At 40.1% G+C, this 19,035-nt stretch overlaps 42 non-coding genes and 1 pseudogene across 42 annotated transcripts; 21 read left to right on the top strand and 22 right to left on the bottom strand.

Annotated features, from left to right (window-relative positions):
- Positions 1-268: 268 nt before the first annotated feature.
- On the bottom strand, positions 269-387 carry LOC139507729 (5S ribosomal RNA). The gene has a single exon (XR_011660815.1). It is a non-coding gene; the product is annotated as a 5S ribosomal RNA (ribosomal RNA).
- A 306-nt stretch (positions 388-693) lies between these two features.
- Positions 694-766, top strand: Trnar-ccu (transfer RNA arginine (anticodon CCU)). Its single transcript has one exon. It is a non-coding gene; the product is annotated as a tRNA-Arg (tRNA).
- Positions 767-1,157: 391 nt separating this feature from the next.
- Positions 1,158-1,276, bottom strand: LOC139507728 (5S ribosomal RNA). The gene has a single exon (XR_011660814.1). It is a non-coding gene; the product is annotated as a 5S ribosomal RNA (ribosomal RNA).
- A 306-nt stretch (positions 1,277-1,582) lies between these two features.
- On the top strand, positions 1,583-1,655 carry Trnar-ccu (transfer RNA arginine (anticodon CCU)). The gene has a single exon. It is a non-coding gene; the product is annotated as a tRNA-Arg (tRNA).
- A 390-nt stretch (positions 1,656-2,045) lies between these two features.
- LOC139507727 (5S ribosomal RNA) lies at positions 2,046-2,164 on the bottom strand. The gene has a single exon (XR_011660812.1). It is a non-coding gene; the product is annotated as a 5S ribosomal RNA (ribosomal RNA).
- A 306-nt stretch (positions 2,165-2,470) lies between these two features.
- Trnar-ccu (transfer RNA arginine (anticodon CCU)) lies at positions 2,471-2,543 on the top strand. Its single transcript has one exon. It is a non-coding gene; the product is annotated as a tRNA-Arg (tRNA).
- Positions 2,544-2,934: 391 nt separating this feature from the next.
- Positions 2,935-3,053, bottom strand: LOC139507726 (5S ribosomal RNA). Its single transcript, XR_011660811.1, has one exon. It is a non-coding gene; the product is annotated as a 5S ribosomal RNA (ribosomal RNA).
- Positions 3,054-3,359: 306 nt separating this feature from the next.
- Positions 3,360-3,432, top strand: Trnar-ccu (transfer RNA arginine (anticodon CCU)). Its single transcript has one exon. It is a non-coding gene; the product is annotated as a tRNA-Arg (tRNA).
- Positions 3,433-3,822: 390 nt separating this feature from the next.
- On the bottom strand, positions 3,823-3,941 carry LOC139507725 (5S ribosomal RNA). Its single transcript, XR_011660810.1, has one exon. It is a non-coding gene; the product is annotated as a 5S ribosomal RNA (ribosomal RNA).
- Positions 3,942-4,247: 306 nt separating this feature from the next.
- Positions 4,248-4,320, top strand: Trnar-ccu (transfer RNA arginine (anticodon CCU)). The gene has a single exon. It is a non-coding gene; the product is annotated as a tRNA-Arg (tRNA).
- A 390-nt stretch (positions 4,321-4,710) lies between these two features.
- On the bottom strand, positions 4,711-4,829 carry LOC139507724 (5S ribosomal RNA). Its single transcript, XR_011660809.1, has one exon. It is a non-coding gene; the product is annotated as a 5S ribosomal RNA (ribosomal RNA).
- A 306-nt stretch (positions 4,830-5,135) lies between these two features.
- Positions 5,136-5,208, top strand: Trnar-ccu (transfer RNA arginine (anticodon CCU)). Its single transcript has one exon. It is a non-coding gene; the product is annotated as a tRNA-Arg (tRNA).
- Positions 5,209-5,599: 391 nt separating this feature from the next.
- On the bottom strand, positions 5,600-5,718 carry LOC139507721 (5S ribosomal RNA). The gene has a single exon (XR_011660807.1). It is a non-coding gene; the product is annotated as a 5S ribosomal RNA (ribosomal RNA).
- Positions 5,719-6,024: 306 nt separating this feature from the next.
- Trnar-ccu (transfer RNA arginine (anticodon CCU)) lies at positions 6,025-6,097 on the top strand. Its single transcript has one exon. It is a non-coding gene; the product is annotated as a tRNA-Arg (tRNA).
- A 391-nt stretch (positions 6,098-6,488) lies between these two features.
- On the bottom strand, positions 6,489-6,607 carry LOC139507720 (5S ribosomal RNA). Its single transcript, XR_011660806.1, has one exon. It is a non-coding gene; the product is annotated as a 5S ribosomal RNA (ribosomal RNA).
- Positions 6,608-6,913: 306 nt separating this feature from the next.
- Positions 6,914-6,986, top strand: Trnar-ccu (transfer RNA arginine (anticodon CCU)). The gene has a single exon. It is a non-coding gene; the product is annotated as a tRNA-Arg (tRNA).
- A 391-nt stretch (positions 6,987-7,377) lies between these two features.
- Positions 7,378-7,496, bottom strand: LOC139507719 (5S ribosomal RNA). Its single transcript, XR_011660805.1, has one exon. It is a non-coding gene; the product is annotated as a 5S ribosomal RNA (ribosomal RNA).
- A 306-nt stretch (positions 7,497-7,802) lies between these two features.
- Positions 7,803-7,875, top strand: Trnar-ccu (transfer RNA arginine (anticodon CCU)). The gene has a single exon. It is a non-coding gene; the product is annotated as a tRNA-Arg (tRNA).
- Positions 7,876-8,266: 391 nt separating this feature from the next.
- LOC139507718 (5S ribosomal RNA) lies at positions 8,267-8,385 on the bottom strand. Its single transcript, XR_011660804.1, has one exon. It is a non-coding gene; the product is annotated as a 5S ribosomal RNA (ribosomal RNA).
- A 306-nt stretch (positions 8,386-8,691) lies between these two features.
- Trnar-ccu (transfer RNA arginine (anticodon CCU)) lies at positions 8,692-8,764 on the top strand. Its single transcript has one exon. It is a non-coding gene; the product is annotated as a tRNA-Arg (tRNA).
- Positions 8,765-9,153: 389 nt separating this feature from the next.
- LOC139507717 (5S ribosomal RNA) lies at positions 9,154-9,272 on the bottom strand. The gene has a single exon (XR_011660803.1). It is a non-coding gene; the product is annotated as a 5S ribosomal RNA (ribosomal RNA).
- Positions 9,273-9,578: 306 nt separating this feature from the next.
- On the top strand, positions 9,579-9,651 carry Trnar-ccu (transfer RNA arginine (anticodon CCU)). The gene has a single exon. It is a non-coding gene; the product is annotated as a tRNA-Arg (tRNA).
- A 390-nt stretch (positions 9,652-10,041) lies between these two features.
- Positions 10,042-10,160, bottom strand: LOC139507716 (5S ribosomal RNA). The gene has a single exon (XR_011660801.1). It is a non-coding gene; the product is annotated as a 5S ribosomal RNA (ribosomal RNA).
- Positions 10,161-10,466: 306 nt separating this feature from the next.
- Trnar-ccu (transfer RNA arginine (anticodon CCU)) lies at positions 10,467-10,539 on the top strand. The gene has a single exon. It is a non-coding gene; the product is annotated as a tRNA-Arg (tRNA).
- Positions 10,540-10,931: 392 nt separating this feature from the next.
- On the bottom strand, positions 10,932-11,050 carry LOC139507715 (5S ribosomal RNA). The gene has a single exon (XR_011660800.1). It is a non-coding gene; the product is annotated as a 5S ribosomal RNA (ribosomal RNA).
- A 306-nt stretch (positions 11,051-11,356) lies between these two features.
- Trnar-ccu (transfer RNA arginine (anticodon CCU)) lies at positions 11,357-11,429 on the top strand. The gene has a single exon. It is a non-coding gene; the product is annotated as a tRNA-Arg (tRNA).
- Positions 11,430-11,818: 389 nt separating this feature from the next.
- LOC139507714 (5S ribosomal RNA) lies at positions 11,819-11,937 on the bottom strand. Its single transcript, XR_011660799.1, has one exon. It is a non-coding gene; the product is annotated as a 5S ribosomal RNA (ribosomal RNA).
- Positions 11,938-12,243: 306 nt separating this feature from the next.
- Trnar-ccu (transfer RNA arginine (anticodon CCU)) lies at positions 12,244-12,316 on the top strand. Its single transcript has one exon. It is a non-coding gene; the product is annotated as a tRNA-Arg (tRNA).
- Positions 12,317-12,706: 390 nt separating this feature from the next.
- On the bottom strand, positions 12,707-12,825 carry LOC139507713 (5S ribosomal RNA). Its single transcript, XR_011660798.1, has one exon. It is a non-coding gene; the product is annotated as a 5S ribosomal RNA (ribosomal RNA).
- Positions 12,826-13,131: 306 nt separating this feature from the next.
- On the top strand, positions 13,132-13,204 carry Trnar-ccu (transfer RNA arginine (anticodon CCU)). Its single transcript has one exon. It is a non-coding gene; the product is annotated as a tRNA-Arg (tRNA).
- Positions 13,205-13,597: 393 nt separating this feature from the next.
- LOC139507712 (5S ribosomal RNA) lies at positions 13,598-13,716 on the bottom strand. The gene has a single exon (XR_011660797.1). It is a non-coding gene; the product is annotated as a 5S ribosomal RNA (ribosomal RNA).
- A 306-nt stretch (positions 13,717-14,022) lies between these two features.
- Trnar-ccu (transfer RNA arginine (anticodon CCU)) lies at positions 14,023-14,095 on the top strand. The gene has a single exon. It is a non-coding gene; the product is annotated as a tRNA-Arg (tRNA).
- A 392-nt stretch (positions 14,096-14,487) lies between these two features.
- LOC139507734 (5S ribosomal RNA) lies at positions 14,488-14,606 on the bottom strand. The gene has a single exon (XR_011660818.1). It is a non-coding gene; the product is annotated as a 5S ribosomal RNA (ribosomal RNA).
- A 306-nt stretch (positions 14,607-14,912) lies between these two features.
- Trnar-ccu (transfer RNA arginine (anticodon CCU)) lies at positions 14,913-14,985 on the top strand. The gene has a single exon. It is a non-coding gene; the product is annotated as a tRNA-Arg (tRNA).
- A 393-nt stretch (positions 14,986-15,378) lies between these two features.
- On the bottom strand, positions 15,379-15,497 carry LOC139507732 (5S ribosomal RNA). The gene has a single exon (XR_011660817.1). It is a non-coding gene; the product is annotated as a 5S ribosomal RNA (ribosomal RNA).
- Positions 15,498-15,803: 306 nt separating this feature from the next.
- Trnar-ccu (transfer RNA arginine (anticodon CCU)) lies at positions 15,804-15,876 on the top strand. Its single transcript has one exon. It is a non-coding gene; the product is annotated as a tRNA-Arg (tRNA).
- Positions 15,877-16,264: 388 nt separating this feature from the next.
- On the bottom strand, positions 16,265-16,383 carry LOC139507731 (5S ribosomal RNA). The gene has a single exon (XR_011660816.1). It is a non-coding gene; the product is annotated as a 5S ribosomal RNA (ribosomal RNA).
- Positions 16,384-16,689: 306 nt separating this feature from the next.
- Positions 16,690-16,762, top strand: Trnar-ccu (transfer RNA arginine (anticodon CCU)). The gene has a single exon. It is a non-coding gene; the product is annotated as a tRNA-Arg (tRNA).
- A 392-nt stretch (positions 16,763-17,154) lies between these two features.
- On the bottom strand, positions 17,155-17,273 carry LOC139507723 (5S ribosomal RNA). The gene has a single exon (XR_011660808.1). It is a non-coding gene; the product is annotated as a 5S ribosomal RNA (ribosomal RNA).
- A 306-nt stretch (positions 17,274-17,579) lies between these two features.
- On the top strand, positions 17,580-17,652 carry Trnar-ccu (transfer RNA arginine (anticodon CCU)). The gene has a single exon. It is a non-coding gene; the product is annotated as a tRNA-Arg (tRNA).
- Positions 17,653-18,046: 394 nt separating this feature from the next.
- Positions 18,047-18,165, bottom strand: LOC139507710 (5S ribosomal RNA). Its single transcript, XR_011660796.1, has one exon. It is a non-coding gene; the product is annotated as a 5S ribosomal RNA (ribosomal RNA).
- Positions 18,166-18,471: 306 nt separating this feature from the next.
- Trnar-ccu (transfer RNA arginine (anticodon CCU)) lies at positions 18,472-18,544 on the top strand. Its single transcript has one exon. It is a non-coding gene; the product is annotated as a tRNA-Arg (tRNA).
- Positions 18,545-18,931: 387 nt separating this feature from the next.
- LOC139507730 (5S ribosomal RNA) lies at positions 18,932-19,035 on the bottom strand (annotated as a pseudogene; the record flags this gene model as incomplete).

Below are 19,035 nucleotides of genomic sequence, written 5' to 3'. Positions count from 1 at the left end.
AACATGCAGCCATAACCTTTCAGCGTCCTCGAATTCACCCTAGCGTCGCTATGACAATATTCGACAATGGAGACTTGTACATGTTGTAGTGACTTAGAAATTCGTCTGTCGACCTTTTTATAACAGTTTTATCAAGGTAAATATATGAACATGCAGGGACAAAATAAAAGGAAGGAGGGGGGGGGGGGGGGGGGGGGGGTGAAAAAAAGAGGACAGGTGAAGGAGCTAGAAGAAGATAGGAACAGATAGAGAAAATTATAAAAAGGAATGTCTACAACACCCGGTATTCCCAGGCGGTCACCCATCCAAGTACTAACCGAGCTCGACGCTGCTTAACTGCGGTGATCGGACGAGAACCGGTGTTTTCAGCGTGATATGGTCGTAGACACTAAGGTGACTAAAATAAAGGCATATAAAGCTAAGAAACGCCGGAAGTATATGGAATCATCACTTTGATATTGAAAATAGAAACTGTTTTCGACATGAGATTTTTATACAGAAAAAAACTTATGAAACTGATGAAATTTATACAGAAATGAGATCAATCGATGAAATACAGTTTGCCATTTGCAGTTTCTGTCCTCCTTATTATTAAATTTCAAGTTCACTAGAAAGTTGATTTCAAGGATATGTGCGAATTTACAGAAACGACGTCCACGAATTACATGGGTATTAAAATGCACAACTACATACGCCTCCGTGGCCCAATGGATAAGGCACCGGCCTCCTAAGCCGGGGATTGCGGGTTCGAGTCCCGTCGGAGGTAGACAATTTTTACTAGCCTTACAACATATTCTGCCTAAATGCACTTTTTCACAAAGATCCGTTGAAAAAAATGCTGTTATTGTAGCTACATTACGGTATTTGAAATTAATTTTGTGCTTCGAAAGACTTACCAAACATGCAGCCATAACCTTTCAGCGTCCTCGAATTCACCCTAGCGTCGCTATGACAATATTCGACAATGGAGACTTGTACATGTTGTAGTGACTTAGAAATTCGTCTGTCGACCTTTTTATAACAGTTTTATCAAGGTAAATATATGAACATGCAGGGACAAAATAAAAGGAAGGAGGGGGGGGGGGGGGTGAAAAAAAGAGGACAGGTGAAGGAGCTAGAAGAAGATAGGAACAGATAGAGAAAATTATAAAAAGGAATGTCTACAACACCCGGTATTCCCAGGCGGTCACCCATCCAAGTACTAACCGAGCTCGACGCTGCTTAACTGCGGTGATCGGACGAGAACCGGTGTTTTCAGCGTGATATGGTCGTAGACACTAAGGTGACTAAAATAAAGGCATATAAAGCTAAGAAACGCCGGAAGTATATGGAATCATCACTTTGATATTGAAAATAGAAACTGTTTTCGACATGAGATTTTTATACAGAAAAAAACTTATGAAACTGATGAAATTTATACAGAAATGAGATCAATCGATGAAATACAGTTTGCCATTTGCAGTTTCTGTCCTCCTTATTATTAAATTTCAAGTTCACTAGAAAGTTGATTTCAAGGATATGTGCGAATTTACAGAAACGACGTCCACGAATTACATGGGTATTAAAATGCACAACTACATACGCCTCCGTGGCCCAATGGATAAGGCACCGGCCTCCTAAGCCGGGGATTGCGGGTTCGAGTCCCGTCGGAGGTAGACAATTTTTACTAGCCTTACAACATATTCTGCCTAAATGCACTTTTTCACAAAGATCCGTTGAAAAAAATGCTGTTATTGTAGCTACATTACGGTATTTGAAATTAATTTTGTGCTTCGAAAGACTTACCAAACATGCAGCCATAACCTTTCAGCGTCCTCGAATTCACCCTAGCGTCGCTATGACAATATTCGACAATGGAGACTTGTACATGTTGTAGTGACTTAGAAATTCGTCTGTCGACCTTTTTATAACAGTTTTATCAAGGTAAATATATGAACATGCAGGGACAAAATAAAAGGAAGGAGGGGGGGGGGGGGTGAAAAAAAGAGGACAGGTGAAGGAGCTAGAAGAAGATAGGAACAGATAGAGAAAATTATAAAAAGGAATGTCTACAACACCCGGTATTCCCAGGCGGTCACCCATCCAAGTACTAACCGAGCTCGACGCTGCTTAACTGCGGTGATCGGACGAGAACCGGTGTTTTCAGCGTGATATGGTCGTAGACACTAAGGTGACTAAAATAAAGGCATATAAAGCTAAGAAACGCCGGAAGTATATGGAATCATCACTTTGATATTGAAAATAGAAACTGTTTTCGACATGAGATTTTTATACAGAAAAAAACTTATGAAACTGATGAAATTTATACAGAAATGAGATCAATCGATGAAATACAGTTTGCCATTTGCAGTTTCTGTCCTCCTTATTATTAAATTTCAAGTTCACTAGAAAGTTGATTTCAAGGATATGTGCGAATTTACAGAAACGACGTCCACGAATTACATGGGTATTAAAATGCACAACTACATACGCCTCCGTGGCCCAATGGATAAGGCACCGGCCTCCTAAGCCGGGGATTGCGGGTTCGAGTCCCGTCGGAGGTAGACAATTTTTACTAGCCTTACAACATATTCTGCCTAAATGCACTTTTTCACAAAGATCCGTTGAAAAAAATGCTGTTATTGTAGCTACATTACGGTATTTGAAATTAATTTTGTGCTTCGAAAGACTTACCAAACATGCAGCCATAACCTTTCAGCGTCCTCGAATTCACCCTAGCGTCGCTATGACAATATTCGACAATGGAGACTTGTACATGTTGTAGTGACTTAGAAATTCGTCTGTCGACCTTTTTATAACAGTTTTATCAAGGTAAATATATGAACATGCAGGGACAAAATAAAAGGAAGGAGGGGGGGGGGGGGGTGAAAAAAAGAGGACAGGTGAAGGAGCTAGAAGAAGATAGGAACAGATAGAGAAAATTATAAAAAGGAATGTCTACAACACCCGGTATTCCCAGGCGGTCACCCATCCAAGTACTAACCGAGCTCGACGCTGCTTAACTGCGGTGATCGGACGAGAACCGGTGTTTTCAGCGTGATATGGTCGTAGACACTAAGGTGACTAAAATAAAGGCATATAAAGCTAAGAAACGCCGGAAGTATATGGAATCATCACTTTGATATTGAAAATAGAAACTGTTTTCGACATGAGATTTTTATACAGAAAAAAACTTATGAAACTGATGAAATTTATACAGAAATGAGATCAATCGATGAAATACAGTTTGCCATTTGCAGTTTCTGTCCTCCTTATTATTAAATTTCAAGTTCACTAGAAAGTTGATTTCAAGGATATGTGCGAATTTACAGAAACGACGTCCACGAATTACATGGGTATTAAAATGCACAACTACATACGCCTCCGTGGCCCAATGGATAAGGCACCGGCCTCCTAAGCCGGGGATTGCGGGTTCGAGTCCCGTCGGAGGTAGACAATTTTTACTAGCCTTACAACATATTCTGCCTAAATGCACTTTTTCACAAAGATCCGTTGAAAAAAATGCTGTTATTGTAGCTACATTACGGTATTTGAAATTAATTTTGTGCTTCGAAAGACTTACCAAACATGCAGCCATAACCTTTCAGCGTCCTCGAATTCACCCTAGCGTCGCTATGACAATATTCGACAATGGAGACTTGTACATGTTGTAGTGACTTAGAAATTCGTCTGTCGACCTTTTTATAACAGTTTTATCAAGGTAAATATATGAACATGCAGGGACAAAATAAAAGGAAGGAGGGGGGGGGGGGGTGAAAAAAAGAGGACAGGTGAAGGAGCTAGAAGAAGATAGGAACAGATAGAGAAAATTATAAAAAGGAATGTCTACAACACCCGGTATTCCCAGGCGGTCACCCATCCAAGTACTAACCGAGCTCGACGCTGCTTAACTGCGGTGATCGGACGAGAACCGGTGTTTTCAGCGTGATATGGTCGTAGACACTAAGGTGACTAAAATAAAGGCATATAAAGCTAAGAAACGCCGGAAGTATATGGAATCATCACTTTGATATTGAAAATAGAAACTGTTTTCGACATGAGATTTTTATACAGAAAAAAACTTATGAAACTGATGAAATTTATACAGAAATGAGATCAATCGATGAAATACAGTTTGCCATTTGCAGTTTCTGTCCTCCTTATTATTAAATTTCAAGTTCACTAGAAAGTTGATTTCAAGGATATGTGCGAATTTACAGAAACGACGTCCACGAATTACATGGGTATTAAAATGCACAACTACATACGCCTCCGTGGCCCAATGGATAAGGCACCGGCCTCCTAAGCCGGGGATTGCGGGTTCGAGTCCCGTCGGAGGTAGACAATTTTTACTAGCCTTACAACATATTCTGCCTAAATGCACTTTTTCACAAAGATCCGTTGAAAAAAAATGCTGTTATTGTAGCTACATTACGGTATTTGAAATTAATTTTGTGCTTCGAAAGACTTACCAAACATGCAGCCATAACCTTTCAGCGTCCTCGAATTCACCCTAGCGTCGCTATGACAATATTCGACAATGGAGACTTGTACATGTTGTAGTGACTTAGAAATTCGTCTGTCGACCTTTTTATAACAGTTTTATCAAGGTAAATATATGAACATGCAGGGACAAAATAAAAGGAAGGAGGGGGGGGGGGGTGAAAAAAAGAGGACAGGTGAAGGAGCTAGAAGAAGATAGGAACAGATAGAGAAAATTATAAAAAGGAATGTCTACAACACCCGGTATTCCCAGGCGGTCACCCATCCAAGTACTAACCGAGCTCGACGCTGCTTAACTGCGGTGATCGGACGAGAACCGGTGTTTTCAGCGTGATATGGTCGTAGACACTAAGGTGACTAAAATAAAGGCATATAAAGCTAAGAAACGCCGGAAGTATATGGAATCATCACTTTGATATTGAAAATAGAAACTGTTTTCGACATGAGATTTTTATACAGAAAAAAACTTATGAAACTGATGAAATTTATACAGAAATGAGATCAATCGATGAAATACAGTTTGCCATTTGCAGTTTCTGTCCTCCTTATTATTAAATTTCAAGTTCACTAGAAAGTTGATTTCAAGGATATGTGCGAATTTACAGAAACGACGTCCACGAATTACATGGGTATTAAAATGCACAACTACATACGCCTCCGTGGCCCAATGGATAAGGCACCGGCCTCCTAAGCCGGGGATTGCGGGTTCGAGTCCCGTCGGAGGTAGACAATTTTTACTAGCCTTACAACATATTCTGCCTAAATGCACTTTTTCACAAAGATCCGTTGAAAAAAATGCTGTTATTGTAGCTACATTACGGTATTTGAAATTAATTTTGTGCTTCGAAAGACTTACCAAACATGCAGCCATAACCTTTCAGCGTCCTCGAATTCACCCTAGCGTCGCTATGACAATATTCGACAATGGAGACTTGTACATGTTGTAGTGACTTAGAAATTCGTCTGTCGACCTTTTTATAACAGTTTTATCAAGGTAAATATATGAACATGCAGGGACAAAATAAAAGGAAGGAGGGGGGGGGGGGGGTGAAAAAAAGAGGACAGGTGAAGGAGCTAGAAGAAGATAGGAACAGATAGAGAAAATTATAAAAAGGAATGTCTACAACACCCGGTATTCCCAGGCGGTCACCCATCCAAGTACTAACCGAGCTCGACGCTGCTTAACTGCGGTGATCGGACGAGAACCGGTGTTTTCAGCGTGATATGGTCGTAGACACTAAGGTGACTAAAATAAAGGCATATAAAGCTAAGAAACGCCGGAAGTATATGGAATCATCACTTTGATATTGAAAATAGAAACTGTTTTCGACATGAGATTTTTATACAGAAAAAAACTTATGAAACTGATGAAATTTATACAGAAATGAGATCAATCGATGAAATACAGTTTGCCATTTGCAGTTTCTGTCCTCCTTATTATTAAATTTCAAGTTCACTAGAAAGTTGATTTCAAGGATATGTGCGAATTTACAGAAACGACGTCCACGAATTACATGGGTATTAAAATGCACAACTACATACGCCTCCGTGGCCCAATGGATAAGGCACCGGCCTCCTAAGCCGGGGATTGCGGGTTCGAGTCCCGTCGGAGGTAGACAATTTTTACTAGCCTTACAACATATTCTGCCTAAATGCACTTTTTCACAAAGATCCGTTGAAAAAAATGCTGTTATTGTAGCTACATTACGGTATTTGAAATTAATTTTGTGCTTCGAAAGACTTACCAAACATGCAGCCATAACCTTTCAGCGTCCTCGAATTCACCCTAGCGTCGCTATGACAATATTCGACAATGGAGACTTGTACATGTTGTAGTGACTTAGAAATTCGTCTGTCGACCTTTTTATAACAGTTTTATCAAGGTAAATATATGAACATGCAGGGACAAAATAAAAGGAAGGAGGGGGGGGGGGGGGTGAAAAAAAGAGGACAGGTGAAGGAGCTAGAAGAAGATAGGAACAGATAGAGAAAATTATAAAAAGGAATGTCTACAACACCCGGTATTCCCAGGCGGTCACCCATCCAAGTACTAACCGAGCTCGACGCTGCTTAACTGCGGTGATCGGACGAGAACCGGTGTTTTCAGCGTGATATGGTCGTAGACACTAAGGTGACTAAAATAAAGGCATATAAAGCTAAGAAACGCCGGAAGTATATGGAATCATCACTTTGATATTGAAAATAGAAACTGTTTTCGACATGAGATTTTTATACAGAAAAAAACTTATGAAACTGATGAAATTTATACAGAAATGAGATCAATCGATGAAATACAGTTTGCCATTTGCAGTTTCTGTCCTCCTTATTATTAAATTTCAAGTTCACTAGAAAGTTGATTTCAAGGATATGTGCGAATTTACAGAAACGACGTCCACGAATTACATGGGTATTAAAATGCACAACTACATACGCCTCCGTGGCCCAATGGATAAGGCACCGGCCTCCTAAGCCGGGGATTGCGGGTTCGAGTCCCGTCGGAGGTAGACAATTTTTACTAGCCTTACAACATATTCTGCCTAAATGCACTTTTTCACAAAGATCCGTTGAAAAAAATGCTGTTATTGTAGCTACATTACGGTATTTGAAATTAATTTTGTGCTTCGAAAGACTTACCAAACATGCAGCCATAACCTTTCAGCGTCCTCGAATTCACCCTAGCGTCGCTATGACAATATTCGACAATGGAGACTTGTACATGTTGTAGTGACTTAGAAATTCGTCTGTCGACCTTTTTATAACAGTTTTATCAAGGTAAATATATGAACATGCAGGGACAAAATAAAAGGAAGGAGGGGGGGGGGGGGGTGAAAAAAAGAGGACAGGTGAAGGAGCTAGAAGAAGATAGGAACAGATAGAGAAAATTATAAAAAGGAATGTCTACAACACCCGGTATTCCCAGGCGGTCACCCATCCAAGTACTAACCGAGCTCGACGCTGCTTAACTGCGGTGATCGGACGAGAACCGGTGTTTTCAGCGTGATATGGTCGTAGACACTAAGGTGACTAAAATAAAGGCATATAAAGCTAAGAAACGCCGGAAGTATATGGAATCATCACTTTGATATTGAAAATAGAAACTGTTTTCGACATGAGATTTTTATACAGAAAAAAACTTATGAAACTGATGAAATTTATACAGAAATGAGATCAATCGATGAAATACAGTTTGCCATTTGCAGTTTCTGTCCTCCTTATTATTAAATTTCAAGTTCACTAGAAAGTTGATTTCAAGGATATGTGCGAATTTACAGAAACGACGTCCACGAATTACATGGGTATTAAAATGCACAACTACATACGCCTCCGTGGCCCAATGGATAAGGCACCGGCCTCCTAAGCCGGGGATTGCGGGTTCGAGTCCCGTCGGAGGTAGACAATTTTTACTAGCCTTACAACATATTCTGCCTAAATGCACTTTTTCACAAAGATCCGTTGAAAAAAATGCTGTTATTGTAGCTACATTACGGTATTTGAAATTAATTTTGTGCTTCGAAAGACTTACCAAACATGCAGCCATAACCTTTCAGCGTCCTCGAATTCACCCTAGCGTCGCTATGACAATATTCGACAATGGAGACTTGTACATGTTGTAGTGACTTAGAAATTCGTCTGTCGACCTTTTTATAACAGTTTTATCAAGGTAAATATATGAACATGCAGGGACAAAATAAAAGGAAGGAGGGGGGGGGGGGGGTGAAAAAAAGAGGACAGGTGAAGGAGCTAGAAGAAGATAGGAACAGATAGAGAAAATTATAAAAAGGAATGTCTACAACACCCGGTATTCCCAGGCGGTCACCCATCCAAGTACTAACCGAGCTCGACGCTGCTTAACTGCGGTGATCGGACGAGAACCGGTGTTTTCAGCGTGATATGGTCGTAGACACTAAGGTGACTAAAATAAAGGCATATAAAGCTAAGAAACGCCGGAAGTATATGGAATCATCACTTTGATATTGAAAATAGAAACTGTTTTCGACATGAGATTTTTATACAGAAAAAAACTTATGAAACTGATGAAATTTATACAGAAATGAGATCAATCGATGAAATACAGTTTGCCATTTGCAGTTTCTGTCCTCCTTATTATTAAATTTCAAGTTCACTAGAAAGTTGATTTCAAGGATATGTGCGAATTTACAGAAACGACGTCCACGAATTACATGGGTATTAAAATGCACAACTACATACGCCTCCGTGGCCCAATGGATAAGGCACCGGCCTCCTAAGCCGGGGATTGCGGGTTCGAGTCCCGTCGGAGGTAGACAATTTTTACTAGCCTTACAACATATTCTGCCTAAATGCACTTTTTCACAAAGATCCGTTGAAAAAAATGCTGTTATTGTAGCTACATTACGGTATTTGAAATTAATTTTGTGCTTCGAAAGACTTACCAAACATGCAGCCATAACCTTTCAGCGTCCTCGAATTCACCCTAGCGTCGCTATGACAATATTCGACAATGGAGACTTGTACATGTTGTAGTGACTTAGAAATTCGTCTGTCGACCTTTTTATAACAGTTTTATCAAGGTAAATATATGAACATGCAGGGACAAAATAAAAGGAAGGAGGGGGGGGGGGGTGAAAAAAAGAGGACAGGTGAAGGAGCTAGAAGAAGATAGGAACAGATAGAGAAAATTATAAAAAGGAATGTCTACAACACCCGGTATTCCCAGGCGGTCACCCATCCAAGTACTAACCGAGCTCGACGCTGCTTAACTGCGGTGATCGGACGAGAACCGGTGTTTTCAGCGTGATATGGTCGTAGACACTAAGGTGACTAAAATAAAGGCATATAAAGCTAAGAAACGCCGGAAGTATATGGAATCATCACTTTGATATTGAAAATAGAAACTGTTTTCGACATGAGATTTTTATACAGAAAAAAACTTATGAAACTGATGAAATTTATACAGAAATGAGATCAATCGATGAAATACAGTTTGCCATTTGCAGTTTCTGTCCTCCTTATTATTAAATTTCAAGTTCACTAGAAAGTTGATTTCAAGGATATGTGCGAATTTACAGAAACGACGTCCACGAATTACATGGGTATTAAAATGCACAACTACATACGCCTCCGTGGCCCAATGGATAAGGCACCGGCCTCCTAAGCCGGGGATTGCGGGTTCGAGTCCCGTCGGAGGTAGACAATTTTTACTAGCCTTACAACATATTCTGCCTAAATGCACTTTTTCACAAAGATCCGTTGAAAAAAAATGCTGTTATTGTAGCTACATTACGGTATTTGAAATTAATTTTGTGCTTCGAAAGACTTACCAAACATGCAGCCATAACCTTTCAGCGTCCTCGAATTCACCCTAGCGTCGCTATGACAATATTCGACAATGGAGACTTGTACATGTTGTAGTGACTTAGAAATTCGTCTGTCGACCTTTTTATAACAGTTTTATCAAGGTAAATATATGAACATGCAGGGACAAAATAAAAGGAAGGAGGGGGGGGGGGGTGAAAAAAAGAGGACAGGTGAAGGAGCTAGAAGAAGATAGGAACAGATAGAGAAAATTATAAAAAGGAATGTCTACAACACCCGGTATTCCCAGGCGGTCACCCATCCAAGTACTAACCGAGCTCGACGCTGCTTAACTGCGGTGATCGGACGAGAACCGGTGTTTTCAGCGTGATATGGTCGTAGACACTAAGGTGACTAAAATAAAGGCATATAAAGCTAAGAAACGCCGGAAGTATATGGAATCATCACTTTGATATTGAAAATAGAAACTGTTTTCGACATGAGATTTTTATACAGAAAAAAACTTATGAAACTGATGAAATTTATACAGAAATGAGATCAATCGATGAAATACAGTTTGCCATTTGCAGTTTCTGTCCTCCTTATTATTAAATTTCAAGTTCACTAGAAAGTTGATTTCAAGGATATGTGCGAATTTACAGAAACGACGTCCACGAATTACATGGGTATTAAAATGCACAACTACATACGCCTCCGTGGCCCAATGGATAAGGCACCGGCCTCCTAAGCCGGGGATTGCGGGTTCGAGTCCCGTCGGAGGTAGACAATTTTTACTAGCCTTACAACATATTCTGCCTAAATGCACTTTTTCACAAAGATCCGTTGAAAAAAATGCTGTTATTGTAGCTACATTACGGTATTTGAAATTAATTTTGTGCTTCGAAAGACTTACCAAACATGCAGCCATAACCTTTCAGCGTCCTCGAATTCACCCTAGCGTCGCTATGACAATATTCGACAATGGAGACTTGTACATGTTGTAGTGACTTAGAAATTCGTCTGTCGACCTTTTTATAACAGTTTTATCAAGGTAAATATATGAACATGCAGGGACAAAATAAAAGGAAGGAGGGGGGGGGGGGGGGTGAAAAAAAGAGGACAGGTGAAGGAGCTAGAAGAAGATAGGAACAGATAGAGAAAATTATAAAAAGGAATGTCTACAACACCCGGTATTCCCAGGCGGTCACCCATCCAAGTACTAACCGAGCTCGACGCTGCTTAACTGCGGTGATCGGACGAGAACCGGTGTTTTCAGCGTGATATGGTCGTAGACACTAAGGTGACTAAAATAAAGGCATATAAAGCTAAGAAACGCCGGAAGTATATGGAATCATCACTTTGATATTGAAAATAGAAACTGTTTTCGACATGAGATTTTTATACAGAAAAAAACTTATGAAACTGATGAAATTTATACAGAAATGAGATCAATCGATGAAATACAGTTTGCCATTTGCAGTTTCTGTCCTCCTTATTATTAAATTTCAAGTTCACTAGAAAGTTGATTTCAAGGATATGTGCGAATTTACAGAAACGACGTCCACGAATTACATGGGTATTAAAATGCACAACTACATACGCCTCCGTGGCCCAATGGATAAGGCACCGGCCTCCTAAGCCGGGGATTGCGGGTTCGAGTCCCGTCGGAGGTAGACAATTTTTACTAGCCTTACAACATATTCTGCCTAAATGCACTTTTTCACAAAGATCCGTTGAAAAAAATGCTGTTATTGTAGCTACATTACGGTATTTGAAATTAATTTTGTGCTTCGAAAGACTTACCAAACATGCAGCCATAACCTTTCAGCGTCCTCGAATTCACCCTAGCGTCGCTATGACAATATTCGACAATGGAGACTTGTACATGTTGTAGTGACTTAGAAATTCGTCTGTCGACCTTTTTATAACAGTTTTATCAAGGTAAATATATGAACATGCAGGGACAAAATAAAAGGAAGGAGGGGGGGGGGGGTGAAAAAAAGAGGACAGGTGAAGGAGCTAGAAGAAGATAGGAACAGATAGAGAAAATTATAAAAAGGAATGTCTACAACACCCGGTATTCCCAGGCGGTCACCCATCCAAGTACTAACCGAGCTCGACGCTGCTTAACTGCGGTGATCGGACGAGAACCGGTGTTTTCAGCGTGATATGGTCGTAGACACTAAGGTGACTAAAATAAAGGCATATAAAGCTAAGAAACGCCGGAAGTATATGGAATCATCACTTTGATATTGAAAATAGAAACTGTTTTCGACATGAGATTTTTATACAGAAAAAAACTTATGAAACTGATGAAATTTATACAGAAATGAGATCAATCGATGAAATACAGTTTGCCATTTGCAGTTTCTGTCCTCCTTATTATTAAATTTCAAGTTCACTAGAAAGTTGATTTCAAGGATATGTGCGAATTTACAGAAACGACGTCCACGAATTACATGGGTATTAAAATGCACAACTACATACGCCTCCGTGGCCCAATGGATAAGGCACCGGCCTCCTAAGCCGGGGATTGCGGGTTCGAGTCCCGTCGGAGGTAGACAATTTTTACTAGCCTTACAACATATTCTGCCTAAATGCACTTTTTCACAAAGATCCGTTGAAAAAAAATGCTGTTATTGTAGCTACATTACGGTATTTGAAATTAATTTTGTGCTTCGAAAGACTTACCAAACATGCAGCCATAACCTTTCAGCGTCCTCGAATTCACCCTAGCGTCGCTATGACAATATTCGACAATGGAGACTTGTACATGTTGTAGTGACTTAGAAATTCGTCTGTCGACCTTTTTATAACAGTTTTATCAAGGTAAATATATGAACATGCAGGGACAAAATAAAAGGAAGGAGGGGGGGGGGGGTGAAAAAAAGAGGACAGGTGAAGGAGCTAGAAGAAGATAGGAACAGATAGAGAAAATTATAAAAAGGAATGTCTACAACACCCGGTATTCCCAGGCGGTCACCCATCCAAGTACTAACCGAGCTCGACGCTGCTTAACTGCGGTGATCGGACGAGAACCGGTGTTTTCAGCGTGATATGGTCGTAGACACTAAGGTGACTAAAATAAAGGCATATAAAGCTAAGAAACGCCGGAAGTATATGGAATCATCACTTTGATATTGAAAATAGAAACTGTTTTCGACATGAGATTTTTATACAGAAAAAAACTTATGAAACTGATGAAATTTATACAGAAATGAGATCAATCGATGAAATACAGTTTGCCATTTGCAGTTTCTGTCCTCCTTATTATTAAATTTCAAGTTCACTAGAAAGTTGATTTCAAGGATATGTGCGAATTTACAGAAACGACGTCCACGAATTACATGGGTATTAAAATGCACAACTACATACGCCTCCGTGGCCCAATGGATAAGGCACCGGCCTCCTAAGCCGGGGATTGCGGGTTCGAGTCCCGTCGGAGGTAGACAATTTTTACTAGCCTTACAACATATTCTGCCTAAATGCACTTTTTCACAAAGATCCGTTGAAAAAAATGCTGTTATTGTAGCTACATTACGGTATTTGAAATTAATTTTGTGCTTCGAAAGACTTACCAAACATGCAGCCATAACCTTTCAGCGTCCTCGAATTCACCCTAGCGTCGCTATGACAATATTCGACAATGGAGACTTGTACATGTTGTAGTGACTTAGAAATTCGTCTGTCGACCTTTTTATAACAGTTTTATCAAGGTAAATATATGAACATGCAGGGACAAAATAAAAGGAAGGAGGGGGGGGGGGGGGGGTGAAAAAAAGAGGACAGGTGAAGGAGCTAGAAGAAGATAGGAACAGATAGAGAAAATTATAAAAAGGAATGTCTACAACACCCGGTATTCCCAGGCGGTCACCCATCCAAGTACTAACCGAGCTCGACGCTGCTTAACTGCGGTGATCGGACGAGAACCGGTGTTTTCAGCGTGATATGGTCGTAGACACTAAGGTGACTAAAATAAAGGCATATAAAGCTAAGAAACGCCGGAAGTATATGGAATCATCACTTTGATATTGAAAATAGAAACTGTTTTCGACATGAGATTTTTATACAGAAAAAAACTTATGAAACTGATGAAATTTATACAGAAATGAGATCAATCGATGAAATACAGTTTGCCATTTGCAGTTTCTGTCCTCCTTATTATTAAATTTCAAGTTCACTAGAAAGTTGATTTCAAGGATATGTGCGAATTTACAGAAACGACGTCCACGAATTACATGGGTATTAAAATGCACAACTACATACGCCTCCGTGGCCCAATGGATAAGGCACCGGCCTCCTAAGCCGGGGATTGCGGGTTCGAGTCCCGTCGGAGGTAGACAATTTTTACTAGCCTTACAACATATTCTGCCTAAATGCACTTTTTCACAAAGATCCGTTGAAAAAAAATGCTGTTATTGTAGCTACATTACGGTATTTGAAATTAATTTTGTGCTTCGAAAGACTTACCAAACATGCAGCCATAACCTTTCAGCGTCCTCGAATTCACCCTAGCGTCGCTATGACAATATTCGACAATGGAGACTTGTACATGTTGTAGTGACTTAGAAATTCGTCTGTCGACCTTTTTATAACAGTTTTATCAAGGTAAATATATGAACATGCAGGGACAAAATAAAAGGAAGGAGGGGGGGGGGGGGGTGAAAAAAAGAGGACAGGTGAAGGAGCTAGAAGAAGATAGGAACAGATAGAGAAAATTATAAAAAGGAATGTCTACAACACCCGGTATTCCCAGGCGGTCACCCATCCAAGTACTAACCGAGCTCGACGCTGCTTAACTGCGGTGATCGGACGAGAACCGGTGTTTTCAGCGTGATATGGTCGTAGACACTAAGGTGACTAAAATAAAGGCATATAAAGCTAAGAAACGCCGGAAGTATATGGAATCATCACTTTGATATTGAAAATAGAAACTGTTTTCGACATGAGATTTTTATACAGAAAAAAACTTATGAAACTGATGAAATTTATACAGAAATGAGATCAATCGATGAAATACAGTTTGCCATTTGCAGTTTCTGTCCTCCTTATTATTAAATTTCAAGTTCACTAGAAAGTTGATTTCAAGGATATGTGCGAATTTACAGAAACGACGTCCACGAATTACATGGGTATTAAAATGCACAACTACATACGCCTCCGTGGCCCAATGGATAAGGCACCGGCCTCCTAAGCCGGGGATTGCGGGTTCGAGTCCCGTCGGAGGTAGACAATTTTTACTAGCCTTACAACATATTCTGCCTAAATGCACTTTTTCACAAAGATCCGTTGAAAAAAAATGCTGTTATTGTAGCTACATTACGGTATTTGAAATTAATTTTGTGCTTCGAAAGACTTACCAAACATGCAGCCATAACCTTTCAGCGTCCTCGAATTCACCCTAGCGTCGCTATGACAATATTCGACAATGGAGACTTGTACATGTTGTAGTGACTTAGAAATTCGTCTGTCGACCTTTTTATAACAGTTTTATCAAGGTAAATATATGAACATGCAGGGACAAAATAAAAGGAAGGAGGGGGGGGGGGGGGGTGAAAAAAAGAGGACAGGTGAAGGAGCTAGAAGAAGATAGGAACAGATAGAGAAAATTATAAAAAGGAATGTCTACAACACCCGGTATTCCCAGGCGGTCACCCATCCAAGTACTAACCGAGCTCGACGCTGCTTAACTGCGGTGATCGGACGAGAACCGGTGTTTTCAGCGTGATATGGTCGTAGACACTAAGGTGACTAAAATAAAGGCATATAAAGCTAAGAAACGCCGGAAGTATATGGAATCATCACTTTGATATTGAAAATAGAAACTGTTTTCGACATGAGATTTTTATACAGAAAAAAACTTATGAAACTGATGAAATTTATACAGAAATGAGATCAATCGATGAAATACAGTTTGCCATTTGCAGTTTCTGTCCTCCTTATTATTAAATTTCAAGTTCACTAGAAAGTTGATTTCAAGGATATGTGCGAATTTACAGAAACGACGTCCACGAATTACATGGGTATTAAAATGCACAACTACATACGCCTCCGTGGCCCAATGGATAAGGCACCGGCCTCCTAAGCCGGGGATTGCGGGTTCGAGTCCCGTCGGAGGTAGACAATTTTTACTAGCCTTACAACATATTCTGCCTAAATGCACTTTTTCACAAAGATCCGTTGAAAAAAATGCTGTTATTGTAGCTACATTACGGTATTTGAAATTAATTTTGTGCTTCGAAAGACTTACCAAACATGCAGCCATAACCTTTCAGCGTCCTCGAATTCACCCTAGCGTCGCTATGACAATATTCGACAATGGAGACTTGTACATGTTGTAGTGACTTAGAAATTCGTCTGTCGACCTTTTTATAACAGTTTTATCAAGGTAAATATATGAACATGCAGGGACAAAATAAAAGGAAGGAGGGGGGGGGGGTGAAAAAAAGAGGACAGGTGAAGGAGCTAGAAGAAGATAGGAACAGATAGAGAAAATTATAAAAAGGAATGTCTACAACACCCGGTATTCCCAGGCGGTCACCCATCCAAGTACTAACCGAGCTCGACGCTGCTTAACTGCGGTGATCGGACGAGAACCGGTGTTTTCAGCGTGATATGGTCGTAGACACTAAGGTGACTAAAATAAAGGCATATAAAGCTAAGAAACGCCGGAAGTATATGGAATCATCACTTTGATATTGAAAATAGAAACTGTTTTCGACATGAGATTTTTATACAGAAAAAAACTTATGAAACTGATGAAATTTATACAGAAATGAGATCAATCGATGAAATACAGTTTGCCATTTGCAGTTTCTGTCCTCCTTATTATTAAATTTCAAGTTCACTAGAAAGTTGATTTCAAGGATATGTGCGAATTTACAGAAACGACGTCCACGAATTACATGGGTATTAAAATGCACAACTACATACGCCTCCGTGGCCCAATGGATAAGGCACCGGCCTCCTAAGCCGGGGATTGCGGGTTCGAGTCCCGTCGGAGGTAGACAATTTTTACTAGCCTTACAACATATTCTGCCTAAATGCACTTTTTCACAAAGATCCGTTGAAAAAAATGCTGTTATTGTAGCTACATTACGGTATTTGAAATTAATTTTGTGCTTCGAAAGACTTACCAAACATGCAGCCATAACCTTTCAGCGTCCTCGAATTCACCCTAGCGTCGCTATGACAATATTCGACAATGGAGACTTGTACATGTTGTAGTGACTTAGAAATTCGTCTGTCGACCTTTTTATAACAGTTTTATCAAGGTAAATATATGAACATGCAGGGACAAAATAAAAGGAAGGAGGGGGGGGGGGGGGGTGAAAAAAAGAGGACAGGTGAAGGAGCTAGAAGAAGATAGGAACAGATAGAGAAAATTATAAAAAGGAATGTCTACAACACCCGGTATTCCCAGGCGGTCACCCATCCAAGTACTAACCGAGCTCGACGCTGCTTAACTGCGGTGATCGGACGAGAACCGGTGTTTTCAGCGTGATATGGTCGTAGACACTAAGGTGACTAAAATAAAGGCATATAAAGCTAAGAAACGCCGGAAGTATATGGAATCATCACTTTGATATTGAAAATAGAAACTGTTTTCGACATGAGATTTTTATACAGAAAAAAACTTATGAAACTGATGAAATTTATACAGAAATGAGATCAATCGATGAAATACAGTTTGCCATTTGCAGTTTCTGTCCTCCTTATTATTAAATTTCAAGTTCACTAGAAAGTTGATTTCAAGGATATGTGCGAATTTACAGAAACGACGTCCACGAATTACATGGGTATTAAAATGCACAACTACATACGCCTCCGTGGCCCAATGGATAAGGCACCGGCCTCCTAAGCCGGGGATTGCGGGTTCGAGTCCCGTCGGAGGTAGACAATTTTTACTAGCCTTACAACATATTCTGCCTAAATGCACTTTTTCACAAAGATCCGTTGAAAAAAATGCTGTTATTGTAGCTACATTACGGTATTTGAAATTAATTTTGTGCTTCGAAAGACTTACCAAACATGCAGCCATAACCTTTCAGCGTCCTCGAATTCACCCTAGCGTCGCTATGACAATATTCGACAATGGAGACTTGTACATGTTGTAGTGACTTAGAAATTCGTCTGTCGACCTTTTTATAACAGTTTTATCAAGGTAAATATATGAACATGCAGGGACAAAATAAAAGGAAGGAGGGGGGGGGGGGGGGGGTGAAAAAAAGAGGACAGGTGAAGGAGCTAGAAGAAGATAGGAACAGATAGAGAAAATTATAAAAAGGAATGTCTACAACACCCGGTATTCCCAGGCGGTCACCCATCCAAGTACTAACCGAGCTCGACGCTGCTTAACTGCGGTGATCGGACGAGAACCGGTGTTTTCAGCGTGATATGGTCGTAGACACTAAGGTGACTAAAATAAAGGCATATAAAGCTAAGAAACGCCGGAAGTATATGGAATCATCACTTTGATATTGAAAATAGAAACTGTTTTCGACATGAGATTTTTATACAGAAAAAAACTTATGAAACTGATGAAATTTATACAGAAATGAGATCAATCGATGAAATACAGTTTGCCATTTGCAGTTTCTGTCCTCCTTATTATTAAATTTCAAGTTCACTAGAAAGTTGATTTCAAGGATATGTGCGAATTTACAGAAACGACGTCCACGAATTACATGGGTATTAAAATGCACAACTACATACGCCTCCGTGGCCCAATGGATAAGGCACCGGCCTCCTAAGCCGGGGATTGCGGGTTCGAGTCCCGTCGGAGGTAGACAATTTTTACTAGCCTTACAACATATTCTGCCTAAATGCACTTTTTCACAAAGATCCGTTGAAAAAAATGCTGTTATTGTAGCTACATTACGGTATTTGAAATTAATTTTGTGCTTCGAAAGACTTACCAAACATGCAGCCATAACCTTTCAGCGTCCTCGAATTCACCCTAGCGTCGCTATGACAATATTCGACAATGGAGACTTGTACATGTTGTAGTGACTTAGAAATTCGTCTGTCGACCTTTTTATAACAGTTTTATCAAGGTAAATATATGAACATGCAGGGACAAAATAAAAGGAAGGAGGGGGGGGGGTGAAAAAAAGAGGACAGGTGAAGGAGCTAGAAGAAGATAGGAACAGATAGAGAAAATTATAAAAAGGAATGTCTACAACACCCGGTATTCCCAGGCGGTCACCCATCCAAGTACTAACCGAGCTCGACGCTGCTTAACTGCGGTGATCGGACGAGAACCGGTGTTTTCAGCGT

The sequence above is a fragment of the Mytilus edulis genome, unplaced genomic scaffold (genome assembly GCF_963676685.1).
Source record: "Mytilus edulis unplaced genomic scaffold, xbMytEdul2.2 SCAFFOLD_1986, whole genome shotgun sequence".
Taxonomy (NCBI): Eukaryota; Metazoa; Mollusca; class Bivalvia; order Mytilida; family Mytilidae; genus Mytilus; species Mytilus edulis.
This window is presented reverse-complemented; position numbering and strand designations above follow the sequence as displayed.